This window comes from Malaclemys terrapin, chromosome 5, assembly GCF_027887155.1.
Source record: "Malaclemys terrapin pileata isolate rMalTer1 chromosome 5, rMalTer1.hap1, whole genome shotgun sequence".
NCBI classification, from domain to species: domain Eukaryota; kingdom Metazoa; phylum Chordata; order Testudines; family Emydidae; genus Malaclemys; species Malaclemys terrapin.
Window position 1 is genome coordinate 33,540,879 of NC_071509.1, and position 23,080 is coordinate 33,563,958.

At 42.2% G+C, this 23,080-nt stretch overlaps 1 protein-coding gene across 3 annotated transcripts in view; it reads right to left on the reverse strand.

The window, feature by feature from the left end:
* The window catches only part of KCNIP4 (potassium voltage-gated channel interacting protein 4), a 372,094-nt gene that overhangs the window by 219,988 nt on the left and 129,026 nt on the right, over window positions 1-23,080 (reverse strand). Inside the window, exon 1 of one of the 3 annotated variants that reach the window (XM_054030740.1) lies at window positions 22,712-22,746. The exons of the other annotated variants lie outside the window; for them this stretch is intronic. The gene's annotated coding sequence lies outside the window, so the exon portion shown is untranslated. Of the gene's footprint in view, window positions 1-22,711; window positions 22,747-23,080 lie in introns of those variants that run through there. 3 annotated transcript variants of the gene reach the window in all.

The window sequence follows — 23,080 nt, forward strand, 5'->3', positions numbered from 1 at the left end:
GAAGGAGGCTTAAAGTACTCCTGATGTGTGGACTGAACACTGCCTTGCATAGGTGAAGTGTTGGGAGGAGACCCCTCTCCCCCTCTCCCCCTCGTCATCTTCATCCTCCTCGGTAGAGAAAGTAGGAGTGGCTGTAGTTGGTGGAGTAAGCAGTAGCGAAAGTACCGAAGTAGTATTGGTACCGAGGAGAAGTGATTCTGGTTCCAGGGCAATTTTCAGGTCCTTCACAGCAAGAAACTGTTGAGGCTGTGGTATCGATGGAAGTACCTGTGTAAAAGGCAGTATGGAAAATTGTGGCGGTAAAAGAGGACCTTGCAGTACCGGTAGGAAAGGAGCCGACAGAGAGCATGCCAAGGATGGTATGGCAATCTGCGTTGCAGTATCTGTGCTATTCAACGTAGGGCCAAGCAGCTGGAACTGTTCCCTTTTGTACCGCGGAGTCACTCTACTCAGAGCACTTTGTCTGTGCTGCCGGTGCCAGGGTGGAGGAGATGATCTTTTGCTTGCCTTCCTTCTTAGAACCTGCCTGCCTAGGGTCTTTGGCTGTGACGGTACTGACGGTACTGGAGGTCCCTGCTGACTCAAAGGTACTAAGCTGTGGCACAGTTGGTACCGAGATGGTGAACAGAGTCCTGGAATGTTTCCTCTTTGACACGATCTTGGTAGGGGGAGTGTTAGCTCTCCTCTTTCCACATCCTTTAGGAGACAGGTCTCTTCCTTTCAGGGTGAAGGAGTGGGGTCTGTCGGAAGCCGCTTGCGGTGATATGGTGGCAGGAGAAATTTGCGAGCCTGGGTCTGAGGCAGGACAGAGGGACTTCTCCATTAGGATTCAGTTGAAGGTCCCTCACTTTCCTTGTGTGGGACTTAAAATTGTGGCAATGGGTGCTCTTCTGGGGCACTCGTTTCCCTCGGGCACCAGACTCATTGCGAGTGTCCGTCAGAAATCGAAGTCACCTTGAGACAGGAGAGGCAGCATATAAAGCCAGGCGAACCTTGCCATCTGAGGAAATTTAACATCCCTTAAGGGGATGAAAGGCCAACAAAAAAAAAAAGTTTGTTTTTTTTAAACAGGGAGAAAAAGAAATAAAGAGTTCTTAAATAACTAAGCTAACTATACTAAACTACTTGACTAATCTAAACTAAATCGGAGGTAAAGCGAGCGAGTGTAATGCTGGAACTCTGACTCGGACCAAGGGCAGTTGAGAAGGAACTGAGGGATGAGGGGAGCCGCACAGCACTAGTTAATTGCTGCTGCAGGTGCAAGACAGGGAGAACACATGTGCGGCCCAGCTAAATACTGCTGTCTAAATTCTCCGACTAGTGGCACAGGGTGCACAATCACCTAAAGTGGAGCACTCACAGAGACTCCACTAGTAGAAGAACTAGTCAGTCACTGAACTAAACTAGTTGAATAAATTTAAATGAAGAAAATGCTGTCTGTACCTGCAGAAGAGGCTACTGCTGTCAAAACCTGGTTTAGTACTTCAGCAAACTCCTGGAGCTCAGCCAATGACTTCCACTAGTTCAGTGATTTGACTAACACTTCAGCAACAAGTACGGCATATTTAATTTAAATTTAAAGTGATTTTAATACATTATAGTGAGTTTAGGCCTTAACATACATTGTCAAAATTTAATTTTAAATACAGGTTTGTTTTTAAAGTAAATCTATATTTAATTTAAACAAAAATCCAATTCAAATTTAAAAATCCATTTTATTATAATTAATTATAGATTTTTAATCCACCCTTGCTGGCAGCCAGAGGAACATCAGCCATTGACAGCACCTCCTACTCTTATAAGCAACTTTGGTATTCTCCACCAGGAAAAGTATGAGCAAGCAAAGAACTCTAGCATGTGATTCACAAAATAAATGAGATGAAAGAATAGTGATGTAGTTGTTAGTACACAAAGAAACACTACATCTATGACCATTTAACTTGCAGAAGGAAGCTCGAGAATCTAAGAAACATTCTTGGTTTTATTGTGAGCATTAATAAAAATTAACAGCATATTACTGTTGGCCTTTCAGGTATACTGGAATGAATATTTTCTCATAGCCAGTTCAACACAGGCTCCCAGAAATGGTTTAGTGAAAATAATGTAAAACAGGAGAAGACTGAATATAGGACAAACTGTTCAAAAAGAATCTTCTTCCAGGGTTAAAATTATTTCTTAACAAAGTAACGTCTCAGGACCCAAGAAATACAAAATAGATTTAACAAATGTTAAGAAGAGTGCTTACCCATAAGCTCTCACTTTCCTTGACATAACTTAAAATACAACTCAAATAATATGGTAAGTGGAGCAGTACTTAGCTATTGTCCTGAATAGGTCAAAAGGGAATCAATTTTTTGTGCTCATCACTTACTCTTTGTTTCTCTTTGTAAGCAATAGGTGACACTGGAGTTAGAGAAGTGGGCATTGGTAGTGCTACTTGTGTATTGCAGACTGTTACATTCATTTCTACTTCTCTGGAACTAAATTTTGCATGGCAGGGCTATGTAGTTCAAAAGCAGAAATAATATCTATCCTCTTCATGTTACAAATGACCTTTTGAATATTTTTTAATCAAACTGGGCTTTAGAGAAAATCAGAAGTGGAGGAGTTCCATTCCTACCAGCAAAAAAGTAATAAAGAATAATACCTAGTTCTCATATAGCACTTTTCATCTATAGATCTCAAAGCCCTTTACAAAGGAAGTCAGTGTTCTTATCCCAAATTTACAGAAAGAAAACTCAGGCACTGAGACATAAAATGACTTGCCCAAGGTCAGATAGCTGGTCAGTGGCAGAGCCAGGAAAAGAATCTGTCTTCTGAGTCCCAATCCAGTGTTCTATCCAATAGGCCACCGTGCCTATCAAATAAGAAAAATTCTCACCAACGTGGGCAGAATCTCTCTGGCTTTATTTTGAATGTGCAACATCCATGTTGGCATATCATAGGGTTTTTTGCCTTTGTATGTAGCCAGCCAGATATAGATCACATATATGCATAAAAGTTAGGTGTACAAATGCTCATGCAGTTAAAAAAAGATAGACCCTAGATATACGCTACAAAGTGTTTGTTTAAATTATATAATCTTTTTCTAATTTTTCAACTGCACAGGATGAGATGTCAGGAGGATTCTTATGGTATTCCCAGGTCTACCAAAGACTTCCTGACCTTGGGGATGCCTGTTCTACTTTCCTCAGAGCACGAAGTGGAGGAAAATAATATTCACATATTTGACAAAGAATTGAAAGGCTTAATTCATTCATCTTTGTAAAGTGATTTCAGATCCTTTGATGGAAGCTGCTGAAATATAAACTATTGCTACCTATGTCACCACTTACTAATGTTTATAAATTTCAATTCCAATGTGGTCTGAACAAAAAACTTTTATTTCCTAGCAACTGTTATGATGAGTTGTACTTGGGCTCTTTTGTTTTTTAATCTCATCCTGAATTTTCTCTTTCTTTATTAAATCTTATCTTATGCCTGCCGAAAGTGATTAACCAAAAAAGAGTGGAAGTCATGCTGATTTTAATACAAATGGTTTGGTTCTATAGGTTCTCTCATATTAAACACATGATCTAATTAACAACTGATTGAATTAAGTGGAAGGCAACTGTATATTACATCAATTTTGTTCTTTTATGATGAAGTGTTTATTCATAGCATATTTTAGATCATTTTCTGTTAATATAACTGATCTGTTCTGGTCTTCAAAAGAAATTTCTATTTTTCATTTGTATATTCATATTACAGTGGATGGATAAAATTAATGTTTCACAAAAACATTAAAGTGCTACTGAATTTTTTAAACAATTAAAATTAGTTCCAAATTTAAATAACTACATGAAATTAACAATCCTTTATCAGAATCCTGAATTTATTGCAACACATTTATCATATTCATGAATTCAACAGTATTCTAGCGGATTCATTAAATTAGTAGCAAAAAGACTAATCAAAGATTAAATAGACATCAGCTTGCACAAGGCACAAAATTAACATTAATTTACTGGATTAATTAATTTTTCCCCACCCCACGGTTTCATGAATCAAATAGGAGGCTGGTGATTTAATGATAAGTGTTTGATATACAATATTCATGACTCCCATATGATTTTCAATTTCATGTAGACATGTAAATTGAAGTACTCTTGAAACAGTTTTTAAAAAGATCAATAGGAATTCACTTATGTAATGAAGCCTTCATTTTTGCAAATTCTAGAAAGAGCAGTTTAAAAAAATCAATTTAATTAAACTATTCAATCAAATCAAATCAGTGGACCATATCTATTATATATTCTAATATCCTGGTCCCATTCAAATCAATAGCAAAGCTCCCATTGACTAGAACAGGGTCAGTATTTCACCTATAATGTGTATCATTTACAATCCTGTAGATATTCCCTAGCAAAACTTTAATGAATTCAAGTGTTGATACACACAGTGCATCATAACAGTAGTATTCCTTTAGCTTTGAAAAAAAATGCTTTACAACAGGAGATATGGTTAATACAAGAAATGTCTTGTTCCTTCAATTATAATCATCGGGCCTTTATTTATTGTTTGTGGAAAATCTCAATATTATCTTATCAGGTGGCAGGCACTGAATGTCAAGTTGCCAAATACTGCACTTGGTACCATGATTCCACCTATTGTATTCAGTATAATAGGGTTCTGTATTTAGACAAAGAGCCATTCACTGCTGTCTTATTTTCATGACTTTTTTTAAACCCACAATAAATGATAAACTTAGAAACAATTGTATATAAAGTAACGAACCTAGTGAACTATTAAAATCTGTGAGCAGCCTTTTCATTTGACACTGATTAAATTATTTATTGTTTGTAGTATTAATGGTTTACGTTTTCTAAACAGTAGGATGTATCATTAGTACTGAATGTTTTTTTTTTTTTGCCTTAGTCTTCACAGACAAGGTCAGCTCCCAGACTGCTGAGGCCAGATGCAATGCATCCGAGGGTGCTGAGGAAGTTGGCTGATGTGATTGCAGAGCCATTGGCCATTATCTCTGAAAACTCGTGGTGACCAGGGGGAGGTCCCGGACGATTGGAAAAAGGCAAATATAGTGCTTATCTTTAAAAAGGGAAGAAGGACAATCCAGGGAACTACAGACAGCCTCACCTCTGTCCCCGGAAAATCATGGAGCAGGTCCTCAAGGAATCCATTTGGAAGCACTTGGAGGAGAGGAAGGTGATCAAGAACAGTCAACATGGATTAACCTAATTGCCTTCTATGATGAGATAACTGTGTCTGTGATTATGGGGAAAGCAGTGGATGTGTTATATCTTGACTTTAGCAAAGCTTTTGATACGCTCTCCCACAGTATTCTTGCTAACAAGCTAAAGAAGTATGGATTGGATGAAGGGACTATAAAGGATGATAGAAAGCTGGCTAGATAGTCGGGATCAATGGGTAGCCATCAATGGCTCAATGTCTAGTTGGCAGCTGGTATCAAGCGGAGTGCCCCAGGGGTCGGTCCTGGGGCCAATTTTGTTCAACATCTTCTTTAATAATCTGGATGATGGGATGGATTGCACTCTCAGCAAGTTTGCGGATGACACTAAGCTGGAGGGGAGAGGTAGATATGAGGATAGGGACAGGATCCAGAGTGACCTAGAGAAATTGGAGGTTTGGGCCAAAAGAAATCTGCACTTAGGACAGAAGAATCCCATGCACTCCTCCAGGCTACGGACCGACTGGCTATGCAGCAGTTTTGCAGTAAAGGACCTGGGGATTACAGTGCATGAGAAGCTGGATATGAGTCAACAGTGTGCCCTTGTTGCCAAGAAGGCTAACAGCATACTGGGCTGCATTAGTAGGAGTATTGCCAGCAGATCAAGGGAAGTGATTATTCCCCTCTATTCAGTACTGGTGAGGCCACATCTGGAGTACTGAGTCAAGTTTTGGGCCCCCCCATACAGAAAGGATGTGGACCAATTGGAGAGTGTCCAGCAGAGGGCAATGAAACTTATTAGGGGCCTGGGGCACATGACTTATGAGAAGAGGCTGAGGGAACTGGGCTTATTTAGTCTGCAGAAGAGAAGAGTGAGAGGGGGGATTTGATAGTAGCCTTCAACTACCTGAAGGGGGGTTCCAAGGAGGATGGAGCTAGGCTGTTCTCAGTGGTGGCAGATGACAGAACAAGGAGCAATGGTCTCAAGTTGCAGTGGGGGAGATCTAGGTTGGATATTAGGAAAAGCTATTTCACTAGGAGGATGGTGAAGCACTGGAATGGGTTACCTAGGGAGGTGGTAGAATCTCCATCCTTAAAGGTTTTTAAGGCCTGGCTTGACAAAGCCTTGGCTGAGATGATTTAGTTGGGGTTGGTCCTGATTTGAGCAGGGGGTTGGACTAGATGACCTCCTGAGGTCTCTTCCCTAATCTTCTATGATCAGTGTATTCTTTAGAGAAGACAAACTATATGCAGTTATTTTCTCTGACTTTTGTTTTACATAATTTGTGAGGAGCATTTTCCAGCATCCAGCACTTTTCTCCATATTTACCTTTTCTCTAAGCAACTTGTGTCCAACAAACTTCTCTAGCTATGGACGGTTAGACACCAATCAGAGACACAAAGACAGTCTTTACAACTGATTGCAAACCAAAGGTTGTCCATATAAATGATGTTAAGTGTTGCTCTCCTAACTGGGATCTGGATGTGTTGTTTCCACAATGTTATCACCACCTTGTAGGCTCCGGAATCAAGATTGGCCCCCACCCTAGATGTCCTGCTGGATATTTTGAGCTATCAGTAGTTCACCAAACAAGCCTCACTTTTTTGTCATCTTTAAAGATTTTTCCTACTACTCAAGCTTTTAAATCCATCTGACAACTACACTGTACATTGGGGCTGTATGCCCCATTTCATTATGCAAGTTAATTATTCTGCACCCAATCAAAGCATCAGAAAAACTTTTTGCCAAAATGGTGCATGTCAAATACTTATATAAATGTTGTGTGGCAGGATTTTTCTTTCACAAACATACATTTTTAAATGATCTGAAGCCATCAAGTTATGCCACAGCTAACCTACATGAATGTATGATCTTATTACCTTACCCTTGTCTTCCCTCATATTGTTTGTCACAATCACTTGAGGCACCTAGTTTCAAATTAGACTAAGCTTTTCAAGGCTTTTTCTTATGTTTATTTATTTGTACAGAGCATAATACAAATGGACTCCCAATACTGACTGGGTCTTTGGTTGCTACCACCATATGACACAAATAAAATAATTAATAGATAAAGCCTCCCCTCTCTGGTCTCCTCATTTACTGATAAGCGTCTTTAAAAAGAATCAACATAAACACCAGAATTTAGATGATATAGATACTACAGCTGAATACAAGACTGGCATATTAACCTTCTTTTGACTTAAAATTTGTGCCATAAAATAGCTTGAAAACACTAATATTTATTACAATTTGAATCAACTATGGATAGAAGAACACGGTGCATGCAATGTGTTACTTTGTCACTTTGAGACTCTTCAGATCTTTTATTGATTGGAGAGAAAAAATTTGCACAAATCCAATGAAACAGCATGCAAGTCTCTTTCTGCCTTAAAGATCAGTGTATTTCCTATGGGGAAGTTCAAATCACAATCTTTTCATAGAATTGAACCAACCTGGATGCAGTGAAGTGGAACATAATTCAGAATAATTGCAACAGATTCTCAAATGGAAGTTCTCTTCCCAATGCCACTTTAATTCCCCCCCCACCCCCCCGTCAGTAGGGGTAAGAGGGGAAGCTACATAATATTTTTCTAAAGTCAACCTAGTAATCCTATTAACAACAACATTTCCACTGGATTTTCTATTATTTATAATTGTACTTCATTGAGCTGGACACAGTGGCAAAATTAGGGCAGACACATGCATGGATTTAAACAGCAGGTTTCAACTTTTATTAAACTTTTAACATGAGGGAGGGGCACTACCCACCCATCACCCATACTCTCCTATACCAGGCATTAAATGGGGTCTAGTTCAGGGATTACAGGGCTCCTCATCATATAGGCTCTCCTTAGCCAACTCCTCGGGACTCAGCTCTGAGTCCTAGCACCCTCCCCCCATGAGGGGGACAGAGGGTGCAGCAAGGTTGGGACCTTGGCCTGCAAGAGCCATTATGTCTGACCTTGGCCCAAGTCTCACCCTATCACATGAGCCTAAGGTCCATTACCAAAAATCCCATGTCTTTTACCTCTGCGAACCATTCACTGAATTCTCTGAACTGCACTGGAACCTGGCCACCTAAGCAACACCACCCCAGTATCTTGGTTAGGTACCATGCACAGTCCTACTGTGGAAGTAGAGAAAGAACTGACAGGGATTTGAAGGGGATTTCAATGCAAACAGTCCCTTCTATGAGCAAGAGTCAGGCTAGCTGTAGCCCTAATAACGAGAGACTTGTAGAAGCGAGGATTGTGAGAGGCGAGTGGAAAAGAACTGTGTGAGAAGTTGTTGTGACCTTGTGTGAGATAAGTATGGAATGTAGACTATACATTGGTAAGAAAAATAAGATATCAGGATGACCCATGTATAAACAAAATGCAGCTGTTGCCCATTATTATATGTAAGAAAAGGTATAAATGCTTGCCTTAATTGTTTATCTTTTGAGAGACCTGCCTAGGAGAGGGAAACCCTGTGTCCTAATGCACTCTCTCCCTCTATGCAATTGCTTGAGATAATAAAGTATCTGACTTTGCTGCACCTAACCAGAGGAGTGAGAACTCTGTTTTTCTCTGACACTACTTAATCTACTGTGGCTTGCAGATGCTGTAAGGAAGGCAAAAAAACCTCCCTGGTCCTCTACCAACTGACCCATGGGAAAAAAAATCCTTCCTGACCCCCTAAACAGTCAATCAGCTAGACCCCACAGCATGTGTCAAGCTGGGTTCCATTCCCAATATGGGTGGGTAGGATGAGCTGCTGGAACAGAGTAGAAAGAGCTCCACATGGCCCCTATGATGGGCTAAATCCTGGGACGCAATCAGCACCCCTCTCACCCCCTAGCTAATGGTTGCCAGAGATTCCCATGGGAAGAACTACCTATTGTCCCTTGGCATGTGCCTCCTTCCCTTGCTACTAGGGCTGTCCCCCTTTCAGCTGGTACCATCCATTTCCCGCAAATGTTGATGTGGGTGGGTTGCATTTCGTTTTTGTCTATTATTGTACATTCTAAAAAGATAATCATATTCACAGTGCTTTTACTTTAGAGTGAAAAAAATCAATCTTAATATGATCCATGAAGAAAGGATATTTTCTCCCCACAGTATATTAAATACAGAAATGCATTTAGCATTCTGGATAAACCATTGCAGTGCCAATAAACAAAAGAAAAAAAGTGGAGAAAGACTATGGTTGTATGAGGAATGTTTCCTTTTGGTGTATGTGTACATTGGGGTCTGGCATTTTAGGATGTGAAGCAATTCCTCATCTCTGCAAACTTAACCAACTCTTCACATTACTAAGCCATTATGCAGAATACCGGTGATAGAATTTTGGAATAATCAACCAGTGAGGTGATTCTGTGCCCTCTACCCTGCAACTTAAATTTATAATAATGCAGAAATATATCCACGCACCACCCACTGGTTCAGATTCACAGAAGTCCTGTAACAAGCTGTAACAAAATCCCCCCCACATCCACTAGAGGATTTTGTGTACATCCGAGTGTATTTTATTCAGATATAATTTCTGTCTCTTCTCCAGTTATTTAGCATTGAATCCAGAGTGACCAATTCAACAGAGCAGATTTCTCAAAACAAGTACTTGAGGGAGTTGGGTTGTGTTTTTTTTTTCCTTTGCAAATTATCAGCAAACAGACTTTGAATGTAGCACCAGGGCCGGCTCTAGGCACCAGCTTATCAAGCAGGTGCTTGGGGCGGCCACACCAGAAAGGGGCGGCACGTCCGGCTCTTCGGCGTCAATTCGGCAGTGGGTCCCTCACTCCAGCTTGGAGCGAAGGACCTCCTGCTGACGTGCCGCAGATCGCGATCGCGGCTTTTTTGTTTGGTTGGTTGGTTGGTTTTTTTTTTTGGGGGGGGGGGGGGGGGTGGCTGCATGGGGCGGCAAAAACCCTGGAGCCGACCCTGTGTACCACAGTGTCTGTTAAGCTACAAGAATGCATTATGTGAATAAATGCTGTATTGAGGCATCTGGGACAGGAATCTCATCCAACACTTTACAGTGTAGTGAACAGAATTCTAACTGCACTGTTTCAAGTATCCTTTCCCACTACTCTGTATCCATATTGCTATTGATGTACATTAATCTCCAATATCTAATGTAACATAATCTGGTTAGACAAGAGTCCAAATGCAGACACCCCTGCTGCAGCAATATGTTTAGGGTTCTAATCAATAATACACTTTTCCAACAGTTTTCACTATTTCACCCTCCTAATCAAGAAAAATTCAGCAAAATGTATAGACATTTGTTAATACATTTGTCCTGAACATTCATACTGTACCTTATGTATCAAAGCCCATGTTTGCTAATAAATTGAATATGATTGACAATATTACATTCTTATTGACAGAAAAATCAGATGAACTAAGAAATTACTTTTTTGAGCCCTTCTGCAGCCCTTTGGCTACAGTGTATTAATAAATTCAGCAGTGCCAAGAGTGTTGATTTGTATCTCACAATTCACGGACATGTACACATTAATAAAATAAATAATTTCCAGCCCTATCTCACACATCATTTCTCTGTGGATCATGCTTGACTAGAGAAGTCCCATGCTGAGCTGTGGAGTTGGAGAAGAGAAATCACTGCTGGCAGAGATGTTTTGAAAGCAAGTAGAACAAATAAATATTGCATGTCTGATGCACTGTTCTTTAGAACAATCAAACTTCCAAACATGGCTTTTTGCTAAAGGGCTATTGGCAATTTCATGATATACCCCCAATTTAGAGTTTTATGACTCATCCATTTAGCTTCCTCTAGTCTGAAGAATGGCATACAAGATGTAACCAGGGAGTAAAAACTTTCAGTGGAGAAAATTTAGTGGAAAAAAATTAAAAAGGCTATTTTAACTTATAGGAGTACAAAATAAAACAGAAGTCATTTGCTCTGGACATTTCTATGCCTACAGGAAGCAAAAAAAAAAAAATCTTTGATTTACAGAACAAAAAAAATATAAATAAAATGTGATAAGTTATTAGCCTGTGATAGGATCTGTTCATTTGAGATATTCTGAAAAAAATAATCTAAGAAAAATCTCTGGAGCTCCTGGGTGAAATTCTGGACTCATTGAAATCAATGGATTGACTTTTAAATGGGACCAGGATTTTATTGATTGTAGTTTTGGGTCTGACATACCAACCATTAAAAACTATAAAAAACGTGTTCTTAATATTGCACCCATACACCCACTTCCCACTGTACTTCCCCTCTCCCCACTTCATTTCTTGGTAGTCTTGTCACAGAATGTAAAATTTTAGAGCCCAATCCTGCAAATATTTACCAATGGGTGTAGTGCTTACTACAGACAGTAGCCCCATTTTCTCCAATGAGTGTACACACATTTATACAATTTTGAAGGATTAAGCCTTTAGATTGTGAACTCTTCAAGGTAGAAAACATAACTTTTCAAATATTTCTCTAAAATTCTAGCATACTTTGAGGTGCTGTGAAAGAAAATGCTAAGGGTAGGATTTTCAGATGTGCCTACATGAGTAGGTGTCTAATTCCCATTGACTTTCAATTGGAGTTGGGCTCATGAATCACTTAAATGGCATTCATTTGTTTCCTCAACCCCCCAAAACTGTGTTCCATGAAGTTTTAAATCTAGGTTGGGGAACAGTACTAGAATAAGTTCTTTGCTTGGTTATTGTATGACTATATTGATTGAAGGCTAGATTTTACTATATATCAGATGCACAGCTGCAATAATATTTTATATCTTTTAAATTATCTTTTAATTATTACAATGCTAATCACTTGTTAATGGTTAGGTTAAAAATATACCAACTATAAAGTTTGTTAAAAAAATCATCTGCAGTATATATGCAGTACTGTTTCCTAATTAAAATATTTTTCATAAAGTTATTTGCTGTACAAACTATAGCATGCATCCTAAATATGTAATTATATGAATGAACAGAATGCTTCCTTCTGGTCTGTTGCATCATTTATATACTTTTTGACAATATTTGTAAATAGAAATTTAACTGCTTGACCAGAGAGGCTCTAAAGCAGATGGTACGATATACTAGCTATAGAAAAGACAAGATTTAGAAAACACAAGGCTGCGGCTGTACTGGCAGCTCTGTGAAGAAGTGAAAGCAGCATTGCTTCCTCTAGAAGGAGAGGAAAATTCTAACATCTTTTCTTGGCCTTTGCTCCTGTCTAATGGAGATGCATTACATTTAAATTATATTCTGAGACTGTATCTTTAGTCAATATTTTTGTATAGATGCAGTGAGGATTGTAAAGTATACTGCTTTATTCACACAGAAATTTTGCCTTGGACAAAGGATAGAATAAACCCTGACATATAATGATATATTTCTGATATAACCTCAAGATCATGCAACCTGTTAATTTTATTCGAATTCAGATAAGATGGAGATAATACTAACTCACTCCCCAATGAATCCTTGTTCCAGCTAACCATTGGGAAAACAAAGTATCACGTCATTTGTGTGATGATAGTTATCTGTATGTCATCTGGGCATAATTGTGTATTCTCTGCTAATTGCATGAATTTACATACAGGTTGAACAGGAGAGCTGATAACAGAAACTCATGGAAAGCTGCCCAAGAAATGCTTGGGGCAGACAAGCAACCCATTGTTGTGGATCTCTAAGAGAAAAAAAGTGGAATCTATCCCCCCAGCTTAGGTGAGTCAACAAAATGTTGTAAGTGGTACTGAAAGCTGCTAATAAACCTATTAGGATTAGCATGGAAATGTGAATCTATAATAAGAGAAGGATAAACCAAGCTAACTTGTGCAGACACCATAACAAACTAAGGCATAAAACTGGAGTAAAAAAGTTCAAGGAAACTACAAATTATGTCATAGTTGCTTTGCTACAACCATCTCAATATTCACCAAAAAACCCCCGAAACAACAGAGTCACATCATCATCGACAGATGGCTTCTTGAGCAAGGGCCTACAACTTCTTATCTGAGAGGTTGGCAACCTCCCTCCCATAGGAAGGCATTAACATCTACATTAAGCCATGGACCAATGTCTCCCCACTCAGTTGTACTACCCTAGAAGGGCATAAATCCATAGTCAAAGATTTAGTCAGTTTCCAGAAGAGACAATGCTTCTCACAAATGGATCTGCCACCACAAAAGCAGCTAATCTGATCCAAATCAACATAGTGAAGTAACTGGAAAATTCCTCATCATGACTGAGGTCTGACCCTGAGTGGAGTCAAACAAAGCAACCACCCTCCAGAAGAATTTCCATGCACTGGACTTCAAATGTACAATGGTGGAAGAGTTGGACAGAATTCCTCCTGTGGCAAATAAAAGCCTCCTGTGAACCATTCCAATGCATGGAATGATACCAAGGGCATGAATTTGGCTAGGGTAAAGGCTTCAGGATTGTGACATTTGTACCTACCCAAAAGGTAGAGAAGTTTTTTTTTGAGAGGAATGACTTTTTGCACAAGTGAACAAGTATTTAAATACAGTAGCTGCAGCCAGTTACTACATTTCACTTGGTAAACTATTTGATGAAAAAATACTAAACCTCTTTACAGAAGTAAAAGTAGTACTAGAGGATGCTGGGTCTGCAAGCATATTAGTAATGTGGACATAAATGCTCCCTGCCAGATTCACATGGAGCCTGCTACTATCTCTGCAGGATCCCTGGGTAAAGTGAAGTTCCCTCACCAGAAGTTCCGTTTGCTTTTTAACTAATAAAAACATGGGCCTCTAAGTGTTGACAAATGGACTAAGAGGAAAGGTTTTGCCCTAAGATGAAGCAGTTTTCACCAGCCCAGGCTGCTCTGCTTTCATCCCTTGCCATGGAAACACTGTGGTCAACAACAAACAATGGGGGGGGGGGGGGAGAGAAGAGCACGGTCTAGTAGATAGAGAACTCAACGGATATTCAGGAGACCTGGATTCTGGTTCCCAGATCTGCCACCGGCCTGCTGCGTGACCTTGGCCAAGATGCTCCCCCGTCCTCCCCATGCATCAGTTCCCCTAGCTGTAGAATAGGGATAATGATCCTGATTCACTTTTTAAAGTGCTTTGAAATCTATGTATGAAAAGCAAAAGTTAGGTATTATATTCCTGGTTTTGCTGCTGACCTGCTATATGGCCTTGGAGAAATCACTTCACTTCTATTTCACATTCCAATCCCATGCATGTCATATATATTGTAGTCAATGGGAAAACTGCCTTGATTCTAAGGTCTGAGTTAAGCAATTTAGGACAGGTCCTGTCCCTTACCATGTGTTTGTACAGGGCCTAGCACAATGGAGCTTTGATCTCGATGCTACTGGAACACAAATAAAAATAATACTAACAACAATTTCAAAACAAGAGAGTTTTAACTTTTTTTTTCTTAAGCCATCTAAAACACAGCATCCCCTAAGGTTTTGCTTGAAAAACATTTCAGATATCTCTGGCAGGAGCTTGAATGATAGCAATAAGTGGAAATATTCTTGGACTGAAAATATCTAGAAAGGGAAGTAAATTACTAAAGATTTTATTTTCCCTTGTTTGTGCAACAATTTCTCAAGTATAACAGGTAATACCTACAGCAGCTACCAGTAAAACTAATCTTGAATAGTGCTACATGGGCTGTTTCATGCTAGCTTTTTAAATAAAATGCTTGAACAGTAAGATGCAGAGTTCACTATGATACAGTATTCTGTAGATACAGACCTTTGGAAAAAGTAAATCAATAGAATTTTGTTTTACTGGATGTCATAGAAGTTAAAGGCTGGACTGGAAGTGATAAAAGTAGAGTACAGAACATGTTCTACTAAACCTTTCTGAAAGTATCCATTAACTCAAATTAATGAGCTACAAAACTAATAGCTGGCACAGTGTTTTAGATTTCATTTGTCTCAATCTCAGTGATTAAGGAAGTTTGCTGTGTTTCTGTCACATTTTCCTTGAGAAAAACCCAAAGAAAAACACCAATACTTTCTATAACCATAAAATATTCTTTTAACAGAGGTCTGATACAGCAAACCCCTACTAATCCAAGCAATTGATACACACATGAAAAATTTGGGTCTTATTCTTCCTTTGCAGGAAATGAGTAACTTCCACTGAAATCAACAAGCATTACTTGGCCTTGTGGTGGAAGAATCAGACTAATTTATTGGAGTATCTACAGAACTCATCCCCATAGTATCCAAGCACAACACAGGCATTAAGAGCCAATATTGTGTAACCCTTACTCATGCTGAATATCATGCATTCACATGAGTATTCCCAATGAAATCAAAGATATTATTCAAGAGAGGTGTGCTAATCAGTGTATGGGGTGCAGAATCTAATGAATTAAGGACTGTTATAAAATCCACTGAAGTTTATGGAACTGCACCCACTAAAAGGAGAGGATAAGTAAGAGGTCACACAGTAAGTTTGCAGAAAGTAGAAGCCAGATTTCCTGCCACCCAGGCATGTGCCTTAATCATAAGATTATATCTTTCCTCCCATATTGACCCTATTGGACTACTATACTGAGCCCTCTCACTGTTCCTCGGGGCTCAGGTCTCCAAGAAGGAGACTTCAGCAGGTAAGCCCCTCTGGTGCTGCTCCTTCCTTCAGCCCTCTCTGGAGCTCTAGCTCTCTGGCTCAGAGCCAGCATGCAACTCCTTCTGCTCCCCCCCATCAGCCCTGGATCAGTAACACACCTCTTGCTGCTCGTCTGCCTTCAGCCCTCTCACAAGAGCCAGCTTTTGTCTCTAGCAGCTCTCATCTCCTGCCCTTCTCCTGACTGACTCAGTCCTCTCTGACTCCTGACTGACTTTTTATAACCCACCAGGTGCTGCCAAACCCTCTTAATTGACCCAGCTGGGAGCAACAGGACTGGAACAGGAAAGCTGAGCCCAGTTTCATTTAATGGGCTGATCACTCTGTTACAGCCACGCTCAAACACTCCCATTGACTTTAGTGGGTGTTCCACGTGCAAAATAATTACAGGACTTACCCAGAAAAGTAGTAACCATAAAACTAACGAAAAAAATGTTGTTTTCATTTGAGCAAATATCGACTGAAACCCCAAATAATACACTTGTATTCTGACAGAGAAAAAGAGGCCATCTATTTGGGAATAATGGGAAATAATGCTTTTACTAACATTAACTCATTAGTATTTTATACTTTATGTGCATGAACAATAGGGAGGAATTTTGCATGTGCTAATGCAGGATCTCTTATGGACACCAAAAACATAGGCCTTGCACACTAGAGTCTGACCCATTTGCTGAGGCCCAACAAACATGTAATTTTTACTCAGATCTCTAAAATAATAGAGATGTGACTCCAACTAACAGTAACAAGTAAAGGCCTTACACTCAACCTGTCTGTCTGTAATGTAGTAATTTTTGAATGCCATATTCAATAAATTCCAAAATTTCAGGGAATTTTCTAGGCATTAATGGCCAGAGTTATGTTAATTTTAAGGGAAATCAGAAAACCGAAACAGGGAAAATAAAGGACGCACGGAGCCACTACCAGCCGCTGTGAGCCTCAAGCGCCTCTGCAATTGTCTATAGATCACAAAACTGGTTGATGACACCTATTAAGTTAAATACATACATACATACATACAACCGCCTAGCTATTATATGGCTGTTTTCATGAATAAATCTAAAAGCACAGGTCAGTATCTTTATCCCTGTTTTACAGATGAGGGAAACTGAGGCAGAGAAATAAAGTGATTTGCCCAAGGTCACCCAGCAAGGCTGTGTCAGAGCCAGAAAGAGAAAAGACAGTTACCTTTCCGTAACTGCTGTTCTTCGAGATGTGTTGCTATTCCACAATAGGTGTGCATGCTCGCCACATGCACCGGTGCTGGAAGTTTTTCCCCTAGCAGTACCCGTAGGGGAGCGCTCCAGCGACCCCTGGAGTGGCGCCTCCATGGCACGGTATAAGGGCACTGCATGCTCCCCCAACCCTCCGTTCCTTCTTGCCAGACACTCTGACAGAGGGGAAGGAGGGCAGGATGTGGAATAGACATAAGCAACACATCTCAAAGAACACCAGTTACGGAAAAGGTAACTATCTTTTCTTCTTCAAGTGATTGCTCATGTGTATTCCACAGTAGGTGATTCCAAGCTATATCTGTTGGAGGTGGGTAGGAGTTCACAAATTCTTGGGACGGAGCACAGACCTGCCGAACCCGGCGTTCTCCCTGGTTTTGGAGACGATTGCATAACGCAAGGTGAAAGTATGAACTGAAGACCACGTAGCAGCCCTACAAATGTCCTGGATGGGGACCTGGGCAAAAAAGGCAGCCGACGAGGCCTGTGCCCTAGTTGAGTGTGCCTTCACAACTGGTGGCGGAGGGATTCCCACCAAGCCATAACAGGTACGGATGCATAAGGTGATTCAGTCGGAGAGCTGCTGAGTGGAGATCGACTGACCTTTCATGCGCTCGGTCGAGGCGAACGGTTGCGAGGACTTTTTGAAGCTTAGTCTGCTCCAGGTAGAAAGCCAGAGCCCATCGCAGATCCTCCGTGTGGAGGAGCGCTCCTCATTGGACACATGGGGCTTGGGGCAGAGGACCGGCAGAAAAATGTCCTGACCCATATGATAGGCAGAGATCACCTTTGGGAAGAATGAAGGGTGTGGGTGGAGCTGGACCTTATCTTTATGAAACACCGTGTATGGGGGCTCGGAGGGCAGGACCCTGAGTTCCGAGATCCACCTAGCCAACGTGATCACAACCAAGAAGGCTACCTTCCACAAGAGGTGTGGCCAGGAGCACGTGGCTAGCGGCTCAAACGGGGGTCCCATGAGATGGGCCAACACCAGATTTAGATCCCACTGCGGGACAGGGGGCGTAACATACGGGAAGAGACGATCCAAACCCTTAAGGAATCGGCCAGTCATAGCACGGGAGAATACCGTGTGGCCTTGCACCGGCAGATGGAAGGCTGATATGACTGCCAGGTACACCTTGACTGACGAGGGTGTAGCCCCAGGAGATGATGTTGAGGACCGAGGTCAGCCGTGACCACTCCGGGAGGAAAGCACACAACTGATTGGAGAAGGGAAGCTTTATTGACCGTGGATCCCGGATGAGAACTGGCAGGGAGCCCCCGGGCGTCCCGTCAAAACCATCTTTTCCCCGCTTGCTTGCCTTTGGAGGACCCAGGCTGCGGGGCAGGCCGAGATTGCCTCTGTGGGCACCTCTTATAGTCCCGCGACTTCTTATAAGTCGTCTCATATTTTGACTGGGTGGCCTGAGTGGGAGTCTGCTGCAGCTTGAACTTAGGTTTAGCCGGAGCCGAAACATAGAGAGACAGAGTCTGGAGAGTTGTGCAGAAGTCTTTCAGGCCATGCAGCTTTATATCCGTTTGTTCTGCAAACAGAGCTTTGCCGTCAAACGGGAGGTCCTACTGGGAGGTCTCCACCTCACTGGTCAGCCCAGAGAGTAGGAGCTGTGACGCCCTTCTCATGGACACCGCAGAGGCCATGGACTGTGCAGCTGTGTCCGCTGCATCCAAAGCTGCCTTCAGGGTTGCCCTGGCAGCCACTGTGCACTCCTCCACCAGCGCTTTGAACTCCTTCCTGTTGCGCTCCTGGAGGGAGTCTTCGAACTTGGGCAGGGAGCACCACAGATTGAACTCATTCCGGCCCAGGAGAGCCTTGTGGTTCCAAATGAGTCCAGCCTCCTTGAATCTTTATTTTTCATGGTAGGGGCTGGTTGGCCCTGCTGTTCCCTGTGGTTGATCAACTCGACCACCAGGGAGTTAGGAGCAGGGTGGGTGTATAAGTATTCATGCCCCTTGGCGGGTACAAAATACTTGGGTTCCGCTCCCTTAGAGATGGGAGCCAGTGAGGCCGGGATTTGCCACAGAGCATTTGAAATTTTTGCCACTCGTTCGTGGAGAGGCAAGGCCACCCTACCCGGTGCCAAGAAGGACAATACATTAAACAGGGAGTCCGAGGGCTCCTCCATCTCTTCTGCTTGGAGGTGGAGGCTTGATGTCACCCTTTTTAAGAGTTCTTGGTGGGCCCTAAAATCCTCCTGCAGGACGGAGGGAGCAGGGGCCGTAATCGCCTCATCAGGTCGGCGTGGTACTTTGGGTGTCCACCGGCACCGGAGGGTCCACCACCTGTTCGGTCTCCTGGCACTGTGCTGAGGATGTACATCCCACTGACTCTTTCCTTGGAGGTCTGGAGAGGGGGGCCGATGGTCCTTCTGAGGCTCCGACCACCAAGCGAGCCCCCACCGGGGGCTGCATCGGGGGCCACGGTGCCCACTGCTACCATTGGGCTGGTATGGGGCCTGGTGCCACTGCACCTGCTGAGGCGCCAGCAGAGCCGGCTGTTCGATGGACGATTACGAAGAGAGGCCGGGCTGACATATGACCTGTTGTCCCTGGACCAGGAGGAGTGGTGGTGCCGGGATCAATGCCGACCATGGGACCACGATCCCAACGTGGAGGACCAGTACCATCAGTAACAGCTGCTCCACGATCGGCTCCGGTGGGCAGACCCGCGACAGCGAGATGCCGGCGACTGACGCCCAGGGCTGCGGAGGCAGGACACGGAACGGGAACGACGTTGACGTTCATCCTGTGACCGAGATGAGGACCTTTGGCGTTGTCTGCCTTGGTCCCGTCGGTGTTTGCTCCTTGAGGCGGAGTGGTGCTGAGAGTCTCGGTCAGACGGAGCCCAACCAGACAGCCTGATGGACGTTGAGGGTGATCCATGTGAACTTTGCCCTGAATGGTCACAGGGCGGTGAACAGCGTCAGGAACGTTCCCTCAACTGAGACCAGTACGAAGCCGGGTGTGACTGTGGAGATCCCAGTGGCGGCTTGCCTCTGGAGTGTGGGGCCGACATCGGCAGTGCTCCTGGTACCAGTATGGACATAACATCCTGGGCTGCCTGCAGGGCCTTCGGTGTGGAGGGCATTCAGACATCCGGGGAGGCCTGCTCCGAGTGGGCCGGGCTACTCCGCTCGAATTGAGTCAGAGGCCTAGACGCCGGTGGGGATCGAGGACTACCCGACATGGGTCTAGCCTCTGTCCTGGGTTTACTCCAGTACTGCAGCAAAGAAGGCCTCTTTCTAGCCTTATTGGCATGCCCCAAGGACAGGGAACAGTGCCAACTAATCGATGGCTCCAAAGGGTCGCCATGCACCGACACCGCAGTGCCCGGTGCTGACTTGGAGCAGCTCACCGGAGCCGGGGTCAGCGCTGATTCCATCAGAATAGCCCGGAGCTTTGCAAATCTTGCAAACGCCTTGCAAATCTTGCAGCGATCGCTGAAACGGGTTTCCCCCAAACAGTGCAGACAGGCCACGTGCAGATCACTCAGTGGCATAGATCACCTACAAATGTTGCACAACTTACAACCCGGGGTACATGGCATGCCCCGGCCTGGGTGTTCTAGCTAAAATAAACTAACTACAGGTACTGTACACTGAACGAACAAGCAGTTTTGGGGACGAGCTACAGCAAAGCTGTAGCAGAGCAGTTCTGAAGCACCTTCACTGGCGGCAAGAAGGAACTGAAGGTGGGGGGAGCACGCAGGGCCCCTTATACTGTGCCATGGAGGCGCCACTCCAGGGTACTGTGAGGTGAAAATCGGGTACTGCTAGGGGAAAACCTTCTGGCACCGGTGCAAGTGGAGCACGCACACCTACTGTGGAATACACATGAGAAATCACTTGAAGAAGAATCTAGGTTTCCTGATGTACAGCTCAATACTTTAGCCACAAAACCACATTTACACTTTCCAGCATAACAACTCTGATCTCAGCTCTGGCTATCTTCCCAATAGAATTTAACATGTTGGCACCCTGAATGCGTAATTTCCCAGACACAAAGAATAGTGTGGGAAAGCGGGAGTATGCACAGCCCCTGGCACGGAGTGGTGGTGGGGAGAATGGGAGACACTGGTATGGGGGAGGAGGAAATAGGGCAAAAAGGGGGAATTACAGGCACACATAGAGCCCCTGCCAAGGAGAGGGGAATGAAGGCAATGGGGCACACAAAGCTTTTGGCATGGGAGGGAGAAGGAGGAGACTGGGGTACACAGAACCTATGCCATGGAGGTGAGGAAGAGATACTTGGGAATGGGAGCACTTTGGGGCAGAGGGAAGGGGATTAGGGGAACCTGCTCTGAGGAAAGGGGCTCACATAGATATGACCCTGCCACTGAGACAGTGTGGACTGATTTAAATCAAACTGATTTAACTCACTGATTTTAATCATGAATTAAACTTACAAGCAGGAAAACCTGACTTAAATCACCAATCTTGTTTTGCATTTGTACTTTTTAGGTGTTTTCCTTAAAAAAAAAAGTTGATTTCCATTGCTTGATAACCATTAAAATAAGTTGAGTTGCAACTAAATATGACCTTTACACTAAAATTGGCACTTCTTTCTGCCAACCAGGAGGATACACACTATCTATGCACATTCATTTAAGCAATTATATGTCTTAACTTACATTTATTCAGATTCTTAATTTTTATAATGCTAGAAAATTAGGCATTATTTATTTACTAGTTGCTGAATAATGATTCATTGTTATTTGTGTAAAGTTCTATTTGGATTGAAATTAAAATTCAATTAAAATGCACAAAATCAGCATTTAAAAATGTGTTGGATGCACAAGCAAAAAGGTTAATCAGAAAGTTTATCAAAACACATTTTGCATTTAAAACTAATTGATTTATTAAACTAAAAAACTATTATCTGTAGTTAGTGAACCGAACTGATTGTTTCAAGTTAACATGTCCTTCAAGATTTTAGAATAGTAAATCGCATCCTCTAACAACTAGGTTTTTTTCATCGATTGGAAAAGGAAAGCATGCTTTCCTTCTTTTTCAACTCTGAATGAAAAAGTCATTTAACTAAACTACCTGAATAAACTAAAATTAAGATAATATTCTCTCTGCACATGTAGAACAGGTTACTGCTGTCAGGTGCTTAGCCAGTGACTTCCATCAGTTCAGTGGTTTGGCTTTTTTAAAATCTTGACAAACATACACTACTCAATATTTTAAATTAATTTAAATGATTAATAGATTGCAGTAAATTTAGACTTTAACATAGGTTATCAAAATTTCAAATTTATTTTTAAACAGGTTTATTTTTAAAGAAATAAACCTTAAGTTGATTTAAATTTAAAAAAATCAGATTTAAGTAACAAAAATCTGATTTTTCTATTTTTGTAAAATATAATTGATTTTTAGCCACCCTGCATGGAGGGATTTCGGGAGGGGAAATGTGGTGCACATAGAGGCAGTGGCATGGGAGGAGAGGGGATGGAGGACACACACAACCCTTGGAAGGAGAAGATTGCAGGGATTTGCAGGGAATCCCTGACAAAGCGGAGGAGAAGAGGGTAATATATAGGGAGCTTGATGAGGGAGGGGTAATGGAAGGCTGCAAAAAAACCTCTGGTGAGTGCACTGAGCTTGGCCTACACAAGCTACAAAGTGTGTGATGCCATATTAAGTTAAGACGAGCACTTTCTTGAATCCATAGTACAGCTTAGGTGAAATTCTGCCCTTACTTACTTTCTATTCAGTCCCACTGACCAGGTGCAAGTCAGGGAAGAATTGACCCAGTGGAAAGATACCTGAAATCAGACAAATATCATTTGTGTGAGAGACTGCAGAGAATTACAGCACAGTACATTAATTCTCTTTTAGCCTTTTCCCTCCAAATTAATAAATTTTAGAGCTGTGGTCATTGATAGTGTGGGTTCGGGGGGAAGAGTTGGGAAATTGAGTCACAAATCCCCCCAAGTTAGGCTTAATCAATTTTCACCTCTATTGGTACAATTTCAGACAGAATTATTGTCACTTATAGTGTATGGACATAACAGTTATTATCTGTCAGACATAAATGTAAGACAGAATTGGTAAATGGGCTCAAGTTACAAT